At 45.0% G+C, this 9,763-nt stretch overlaps 1 protein-coding gene across 5 annotated transcripts in view; it reads right to left on the bottom strand.

The window, feature by feature from the left end:
* Positions 1-8,296, bottom strand: part of PITPNM2 (phosphatidylinositol transfer protein membrane associated 2) — a 110,866-nt gene extending 102,570 nt beyond the window's left edge. For all 5 annotated transcript variants that reach the window (XM_031059524.1, XM_031059520.1, XM_031059521.1 and 2 more), the window contains exon 1: positions 8,196-8,296. The gene's annotated coding sequence lies outside the window, so the exon portion shown is untranslated. The remainder of the gene's footprint in view (positions 1-8,195) is intronic.
* Between the last annotated feature and the right edge of the window lie 1,467 nt (positions 8,297-9,763).

Here is a 9,763-nt window from a genome sequence, read left to right as displayed (position 1 = left end):
GTGAGCTCTTAGGAATAGAGTTGAACATCATGGGCCTCTAGAGGACTTGAGAGTACCCAGTGGAACCAAAGCACTTAGCAGGTGATGAGCTGAAGTGAGTTAGAGCTTAACAGCTAAATCATCCAGAATAGATTAAAATTTCCCATCAAATAAATTGAAAGTTCTGCTTCAGCACTGAACAGTTCCCCTTCACCCTACAGCTCCATCCCCACACTCCTTTTTAATCTGAATAAATACAGATGGTATTTGCCTCCCCCTCTTTTTCTTTCTATTTTTTTAATAAACTGCTGAGATGATGCAGGAACCACAGGCAAAGGATTTTCTCTAGGTACTCAGAGCACTCCTGATCTGCATCTTGATTTCAACTTGTAACTCTTCATAATCAAACCAGGTACATGGGTCTGTCAGTGCATGGGCTGGTGAATCCTCCTCTCCCTCACAGCCCCTGCACAGGATCAACACAACAGGCTGCCTCAGTAGGAACTGGAATTTCCTGGAGTTTCCACTGGAGGCTGTGAAGCTGAGATACCATCACAAGTGGCTGGGGTTCAGCCAGGTTATCTCCCTGATAACCTCCTGCAGCCCGGGGACGTGTGTGCAGCGTGACATCCACGTGCTGAGCTCCAGAGGAACCAGACTTGGCTGTAGCTCATCACTTCCCAGCACTGCCTGAGTGCCACAGAGAGGGAGCTGGGCTTGGTTCACAGGGATGCCTGTGCTCTGTCTGACTGCATCCATAACAACGAGCTGCTGCCCATTTACAGCTCCCCTCCTTCCTGAAAAATTGTATTTTCAACCAGATGACATGCTTCTGATTATTAAGAAAGATCTCTGTATACCCCAGAAATTAATCATTTCTCTACTCTGCTAAAACTGATGACAACGTAGTCTTGGTTCTGGAAAATTAACTGCTATAGGTCAGTTACAAAGATATGCAATTTAAAATTTTCATATATTCTTTTACTCAGGTAGAATCCTCTCTTCAACCCTTCTCTGCAATCATCAAGGTTTTATTGGAACTGGCATAAATATTCAATCCATGCTGCTCATCAGTCTGGGTAGAGAGAGATGGTGGGGGTTCACTTCAAATCCCAGGGCAGGTTCTTTTCACACCCATCAAATTTTGCTTTTAACCTCAGTAAAAGCAGGGTTAGATCCTAAACTGGTCAACCCACAATGACATAGGGGAGACTGAAATGGATGAAGACAGTACAAGGAAAGAGAACTTCAAAGCAAGATAGTTAATCAGACAAGGGTGTATTCTATGCAATAAAACAAGCTAATTACCTTTATCTGTATTACAACAAATATCTTTTACTTCCAAAAGTCCTTAAGGCTGCAGAGTTTTCAGTTACCTTTTCCCCCTGTTTCCTCTAGGATTAATACTCTTCCTCAGCAGTCTGCTGCCAGCTGCTTCATGACCTCTCTGGATATCATGAATTAAATTCTTGGGTTTTCTGACTTGTTCCACCATTAGAAGGACATTTATCAGGTTAAGCCCAGATTTCTTTCACTGTCTTACCATCAGAGCTTTGGATGACTAATCAAAGGACTGAATATATTCTAAAGATTTCATTCTCCCTTCACTATTTATACTAGTCAATGTCACTTTGACACTATTCTGGCTTTTCACTGCAAAAAACTTTCCAACTCAAATTCCCTTAAAATGAACATGCTCTCATAAGCAGACAAGTGCCATTTGCTCCATCTTGCCCTCCCCCAAGTTAGCTTCAGCTGTCACCAAAAACACAGTAAGCATTTTCCTCCTTGGGAACTATGTGTTCTTGCAGTTATACTCAATGGACCAGAAGAGTCTGGCATCAGAAAAGGAACTATCTGATTTCTTGGACCCACTGCAAGAGAACCTGGCTTGGCCAGGCACAGTTATAACCACCAAGGATTCAGTTAAATTCAAGATACCCTGGGCAATGAACACTGGCTGTACCTGGGCAATGAACACTGGCTGTACAATCAGGCATTCACCCCCCTCAGATACAGCTTTGGGGCTCTGACTGCTCTCTGAAGGGTGTTTCTCCCTGCAGTTATAAGTAACAGGGAGTAAAACACTCACTTTGTACGTTAGCGTGAAGATTTTCAGAGTCACCATCTATGAACTGCCACCACTATTTTAGTAAACAGAAAGTAGTCAACAGCTCTTGAGAACTTTTCACGTTTTCACCTTCCTGTTTCCAGTGTGTTCAGATCTGAAAGCACGTTTTTCTGCTTGATTCAGACTCCACACTTAATATCTATTATTTTCACCATGATCCATGTTGCCTTTTTTGATCTACATTACCTAGAATTTCTATTTCTATGCCCAGTTCTAAGGAGGGAAATATGCCCTGAAAAAGCAGCTGCACCTTAGACCTACCCTGAGATACTGAACCTTGCATGCTCCTTTATGCCAGGAACTGCCACACTCAGATGGCTGATCCTTGTGTGGCAATACCCAGACGTTGCAGACGATGTGAGGAAAAAGTACAAAAATGCAAAACACACTTAAATCATCTTCCTAAAAATCTGCTTAGGGCAACAGTTTTTCTCAGATAACTCTACATTTCCATCTTCTGCCTCACCATGTGCCAAGCGCAGTCCTCATGCACAGACAGCTTCCAAGCAAGGGAGGTTTCCCAGACCTGCCTCTGCTTAAGTGCCCTTCTCTCACTTTATTTATTGCCCCTTTCCATCACACTATTATGACATGGTAAAAGCACATCTGGACCACATCTGCAGCCTTCTGTCCCCTCCAGGAAGGGCCCAGCATCTCATTGGAACAGCATCAAGGGGAATGGTATCCAATGTCAGGGTGAGCTGCATCACATCTGCTCTATGCTGTGCTCAGGACAACCTTCTCCACAGAGCTTTTCCAGGAGAGGTTGTTCATCAGGTCTTATTTTTAAAGAATCTGGGCCAAGTCATCCCTGCTGTAGCTTTAATGACGTCAATGAGCTACAGCAGGGGTGAAATTGGGCCATTATTTTTTATGTCCATATGTCCTGTGCCTATTAAAGAAAAAAAAAAAAATGGAGAAAGAAGATCAAGGAAGAAAAGTTATTGAATCAAAAGACTACCCGGTGCAGAGATTAACATCTAGATGTGGAATGTTCCTCTTTTGTTCCTGCTGTACATTATAAATATAACAGTTTATGGAAAAAGAAATACTTCTGTAGTGTCAAGGTACAATGTGAGTTCTACAGTGACAAATTATATTCACATTTTGTATCCTGTTTTGATAAAAAAGCCAACAGAAAAATCGTTACCAGAAGAAGGTCTCTTCAGAACTCCACTAAAGTGAGCGCCACAGTTGCCAGTAAGCGTTAGTGTCTCCTCTCTAAAGCCACATTCATCACACCCAGCATACCACCACCAAGTAGTAAAGCCCAGTGGACCTTACCCTGAGCTCATTTCTTACTCAGTCCAAAACATGATTACACAAATACCAAAAGAGAAAAACACGATAAGGTTAAGCCTAAACAGTGTTCTCTGTGAGTACCAACAGCCTCAAACGCCAACATGAGAAGGGACACAGCTGAGGAGCCCAAGCCTGCAGATGTGGGACTCCAGCTGTGAACAGCAGCAGTACCAGCCACGATTCTGTGGGGTTTTCAGGGGGCTGAACTGCACCACTGATGTTGATAAAATGTGCAAACGGGTTTCCCACCCCCCACGCCCCAGTCCACGGGTACTGCCCGGGCTGCAAACACAGCTCCAGCTCAGCCGACCACAGCCAGCAAGACCCACAACCACAACTTCTCAACTCCACACTCAAAGCCCACTTCACTGACATTTTAGAGTATGAGTAACCATATTCAGAGGGACACAGGTAAAATTACTCACCCACACGCCTACAGAGAGTCAGGCTGAGGCACCTTTTAAGGCAGAGAGCAACTGCCCAGCAACAGCCCCAGATCACAGGAGCTGGTGTTCCGGGCCTCTGCTTTGTAGATAACTTTTATTTCAAAGCTTTACAGAAGATTCCTTTGAAATCTTTGACCCTAATTATCCAAGTCGCAGCTTCAGTCAAAGACTAAGTCCTCTCTGCAAAGGCCTTTTTTCCAATTGCTTCCCCTTTGCATTAATGAGCTCTTTTTCCCACAATAAGCTACAACAGTTTGAGGTTTTGTTTTTGTTTTTATTTTTATTCCTCTCCTCCCTCCTCCTCTCCCATTCCAGCTCTGGAATCAAAATAACTTGAGATGGAAAACGTGTGACCTCCCAAGCCTTTATTTACAGTATCACAAACCACAAGGGAAGGTTCTGTCCAAGTTTTCCAGCTGGAATGAGAACGGCAGGGAAAAAACGTGCCCTCGTTTCTGCAGCTGTGATATTTAACACATCACAGGGGAGAAGGGTGGGAAGGAGGCAGGAGAATTAGAAGCCAGTAATGATGCCATGGAAATATCACATGAAGCATCTCAGCCACACAGGCAGGTTCACACGATGACATCTTTTCTCCTCAGAAATAAACAGAGCTTTGTACATGCAAATGTAACTGTAAAACCAATCTGATTCAATGGTGTTACTTCTTCATTTCTACATTAAACCAGATTGTAAAACACAGAAACTTTCTGGACTCCATCTGAGTTTGTATCAGTGCTGTAATGATCTCTCTTCATGCCACCATCCTCCAAAATTATAACAAAGACTTTGTCAAAAAACAGAAGCCTAGCAGCAAGAGAATTCTCCTCAGATATTTAAACAGCACAGAAAAACAAACACAAATGAAGGAGGTTTAGATCTATAGAAAGTTACTTGCAGCAGGAAACTGTCAGTTAGTTTGTGGTTACACCACAGCAGCATCACAGCCCTTTCCTCTCAGTTAAAGATGTATGTCCAAACAGTTCCTTGTGTCTTGTGTTTCTATTGTAAAAGGAGGGAAACCACCAAAAGAAAAACTCATCCATTTCCATGAGAAATTTCATAGTGCCACATTATACAGGAGACTCTGTAGATCCCTTCTTTTTGAAAAGGGATCCTTCTGTACCTTTCCAAACATCTGTGTCCTGGCAGGTCTAAATGGGTTTACCTGTAACTCTCCCACCTTTACAAGATCCCATTCTCCTTTCCTCACCTCTCAGCAGCTCTCCCTTTTCCCTGCCTGGCACAGTAACAAGTCAACCTTTACACACTGAGACAGGGAAATGTCACAATTGTGCTGCTCCATTATGCTGCCAAACAGGGCTCCTCTCCTTGCCAGACAAAAGCAGCCATCACCCAGCTCCCTGGAGTGTTATCCCCCTGATCTAACTCTTCACAGTGAGTTTTTCATTTCAGTTGATGAAGGATCCAACATGAAGACAGATTTCCCTGCATTTAGTTGGTTTCCACAAACTCACCCCTATCAAGGGGTTCAATTCTCCTGTCATGGGTCCCACACTAAGTCCCCTGGTAAGTACAAGGTGCAGAAAAGGTAAGGTTCAGGCCCAATTTGTGTCCTTATAAAAGGGCATAAGGCTCTGGATGGAGAAAAGCTGGTCATATCACACAGCCAGGGGTGGAAAATCACAGCCCAGCATGACACAGGCACAGGTGCTGCAGGCAAGGCAGGGAGTGCTGGAAGGACAGTAGGAGACAACTGCAAACCAGAACTGTGCTTCCTTTTGACAGGACACAACACATTCCTTCAGTGCTGTTACAAATTGCTCAGAGGGGTCATCACTTCCCCAGGGCACAAGTCCCCTGTCCCCAGTCTGCCTCACATCTTCTCAGGCACCCTTGGATTCAACCTCATCTACCTGCCCCTCTTATTATCCTCCTGCCCAATGTCAGCCTCTGCCTCTTCTTCCAGATAGAAAACACCATCCCATCCAGGCTGCTGCAGCTGCAGGAGCAGTGGAAGCACAAAAAGGCAGCACAGTGCCCAGGAGAGCTGGAAGTGAGGATGCTGAGGGACAGAGCAGCAGGTCCCTCCCCATCCTACATCAGCACCCTCCATCTCCTCATGACACTGCATCCCCCTGGCTGCCAGCCAGGCCCCACAGCTCCCAGCATCACTGGCACACACAGCTCACTCTGCACATGCCTCCCTCGGGCTCTGCTCACAGCAGGGATTCAGGACACTTCCCTGGATTTTGAAATAGTTCTATGCAAAATACTCCCAAGGATGTCTTGCACAGGAGCATTCTACCAGAATTTTCACTCTGTCCAGCAGTTTGGATTGAAAGCCTTCAGGTCTGGAGAAAGTAAAGGGCTGCACAACGATGCTGGCAGAACAGAGGGGGAAATTACCCAGAGCCCACAGCATTTTCCTGGACATGGTGGTTCAGCTTTTTGTCTCCATGAGCACCGCATTCCCTGACAAGGTTTAAAACCCATTTCTCTCCCTACATTCTCTACCTGCCAGCTCACAGACGTTGCTCCTCTCTGGTGACGCAAGAGCAGGGATTCATTTTCCTGTGAACACCATTCTGGAGGCAATTTCCCCTCACCTACCCAGAGAATTAATGACCACTTGGGGCATCTCATCAGCCCTGTAAAATCCTCCAGGAAAGCAAAATGAATGGAGCCTCAGCCCTGGGGCAAAGCAAACTCTAAGCTCTGCCAAGGATTGCATTTCTTCTCTGCTGTTATGGTTAATTCAGAGAAAAACGCTCCCTCTGCAAGAGCCTGTGGGGGAGTGTGTGACCTAAAACAGGAGGCAAAGCTCTTGGGATACAGATGTTCCCCCTCTGCACAGCAGCACAAACTCACACGCCAATTAATGCCTCTCTGAGCATAAACTCCTCTGTTCAAGCTGCTGCTGGCAGCTTTTGATCCCAGAGAGACCTGGCCACAGCTCCTTTGGAACTGCAGCGGGCAGGCAGGAGCTGCTGGGCTCTCTCCTGAGGAAATCAGGTATTCCACAGAGGGACAAGGCAGCACTGGAGCACCCTACCCAGCCTGGCACTGGGCTCTGCTAATTCCAAAGAGAGGAAGGAAATCAACCTGGAGAATGGCAATGAATTCATTGGGAGCCAATTTCCTGACAGGAGACAATTATGGTATTCAAATCACCCCTGGTTTTCCACAATTTCTGATAAAGGTATTGCATGTTCATACAGAGCTGGTGTCACTGCAGTCTCAGTAACTGCTGTGACCCTGAGGTATAAACCCAGAGAGACTGAAAACGTATTTCAGTCTGGTAAGTGAACAGTCTCAGATCCAAACTCATTTATTCCTTCTCTTCTTCCCAGCAATTCATTGCTCTTGAAGCAAAACCTGACTATTGTTAAGTTTTACTATCACCCCAAAGAAACATTTGGTGGAGTCAAAAAGACCATTTCTGATAAAGGAAAAAACCACTTAAGTGCTGAGCAATGTACTGGAGGGAAATAAGATGATGCAGAACTGTGCAGTCAGGCTAAAGGCTGACACCCTGTCTACCAGAAAACTCCAGCCACTAATTTTGTGGTGAGAGCTCACACAGCGAGATATATTTCTAGAATTCACACAAGAGGTTTGGATGGAGCTGGACACACACAGTGAACCCCCAAGCAACACTGCAAAGGTGACAGCATAAGGGAGTAGCAGGTACACAAATTCATAAAAAACAATCTCTTCACTGTTCCTTGTTAAAGCCACCATGGGTAACTGCTTCCCCTTCCACACTGTTTATTGGGAAGTTCTGCATCTCAATCCTATTGGCAATCCAAAACAAATTCAAAGTTCAGAGGACAAAGAAAGGTAGAAACTACAATTTGATCGTAGCAAATGAGGCTGTACTACTTTTTATTTTAATACAAATAAAATCAACAAGGTTAAGATTTTTTTTTGAGAAAAAAAAAAACACACCCAAGATTTAAATTAAAAATTATATTAATTGCACATCCTATGCAGCCATTTTCCCTTTTAATTTATTTATTTGAAATATTTTAAGCAGGAAAGGATGCTGACTAAACAGAAAAAGGCAAGGAGTGTGAGCTTTCTTTCAAAAGAAGTTTATTACCAATGCACACATCTATGCAATTTAAGCCAACCATGTCCTGTGACTGCCAAGCCCTTCTCAAAGAGCTCCTGCAGCCCTTCTCCAGCCTCCATTTCAGCACGTTTTCCCCAAGCACTTACTCAAGTGGAACCCAAGCTAAGGTTAATCTCCTCTCACCAACAGCAAGTTAGCATCCCTCAGATAAATTACCATTCTCCCTAGTAACATCTAAATGTTTTTTTCTAACCAAGAAGAAAAAGAACAGCCATCCAGCTGAAATGTCAGAACCTACCTTCTGCAAAAAATCTTTCTAGATGCTTCTGAATGCAGGAGGGAGCAAAAACAGCATTGCTGAAAAAGGATGTCACTGTTGGTCCACATGTGTCAACATCCTAGAAAAAGACAGAACACAGTTGCTGAACTGCCATGCCCATGGGAAATCAAGAGCAAGAATAAAGCTGCATTATTTTTCCAGTTACACCATGCTAATGGCTCCTATGCAAACAACATAAAGCTACAACATTTTATAATTGCACATCAGAGTTTCTCTGCAGACATCCCTCCGGTATGTCAGAAATTCAATACGTGATAGTAGGCGGCAATGAGCACCTCAGGGATTTCAAGTGTGTTCCAAACCATGAGTCATCGTCATCTCTAACTCATGGAAATTAAGAAGGAAAAAAAAAGAGAGAAGAAAAAACACACACGTTGCACTGACCACTCTCACGTGCTCCCTCTGTACAGCACTTCTCCTCAAAGCTTCTCCTCAAAGCTTTTCCCTTCTGAGCTTGGATCTCTGTGACTTCCCAGGAGGAGACACCACAGACAAACCCAGCACACCACAGATCCTTCAGGGAGCCCCCAGGGCCTGGGCAGGATCCCACGTCTGAGGGTGGAAGCAGAGCCAGAGCTGCCCCTGTAATCCCACAAATCCTTCCACAACTGGAGGAGCAAGGAGCCAGCAGCTCCCACAGGGCACAAAGGCAGGGCTGGTGAAGCAGCAGCACCCAGGAGGGCAAACCCAGGTGGGGAAAGCCCAGGCACGCCATTTACACTCCTGTTCCAGCCACCTGCTCCCCCCAAGGCTGACTTTTGTCAGGAGGGCTGAGGGCACAAGGAACCTGCAAGTCACTGCTTTGCCTGTTCCAAGCAGCCCCATTGCCTTTCTAAAAGATTCCTTTGGGCAGTCTCATCTTCACCTCCAACCACTGCAAACTGGTTTTAATGCTGGGGTTTTTTTTAATATGGTTTTAATGCTGCTTTTAAAGCAGCTGGGTTGCACTTTGGAGCACACACATGTGCTCTGCACTCTCCTCTCTACTGATGATCTCCCCAGGTTTATCCAGGATCCTTTAGGTCTTCTTTAATGTTTTGTTTCTCTGTCCTCCAAGCAGCAGCCAGAGCAGAGCCAGGGCTCTCCCAGCACTGTCTAACAGGGTGATGGAGCAGAGAATGTTGTCGCTCCCACATGCTCACATTAAAACTGCCTCTATCTCACTGTACTCCCCATTATCCCTTTCCCCTTCAGGTCACAAAGGGCACAGTTGTCCTCCCCTGTGCTCCCTCCTAGCAGCAGGGGCTGTGTTTTGCACCAGAACATGCAAAATCTGGGTCCACAACCACACAAATAAAAGCACATCTCCTTGACTGGGACTCGGATCCAAGCCTCAACACTAGCACCTGCTACCAATGTGTTACACAAAAAATAAATAAAACATCAATACACTCTGTTTCCTTCCCTACAGAAACTGACATGTTTGGAAAAAATATCAATACCTTTAGCTGCAAGCACTGCTTCAGTTAACATAAATTTATGTCTTGCCAAGAGCTTAAAAAAACTCCAGTAACTGATCTTCGCTC

Source organism: Geospiza fortis, unplaced genomic scaffold (assembly GCF_000277835.1).
Source record: "Geospiza fortis unplaced genomic scaffold, GeoFor_1.0 scaffold145, whole genome shotgun sequence".
Lineage (NCBI taxonomy): Eukaryota > Metazoa > Chordata > Aves > Passeriformes > Thraupidae > Geospiza > Geospiza fortis.
This window is presented reverse-complemented; position numbering and strand designations above follow the sequence as displayed.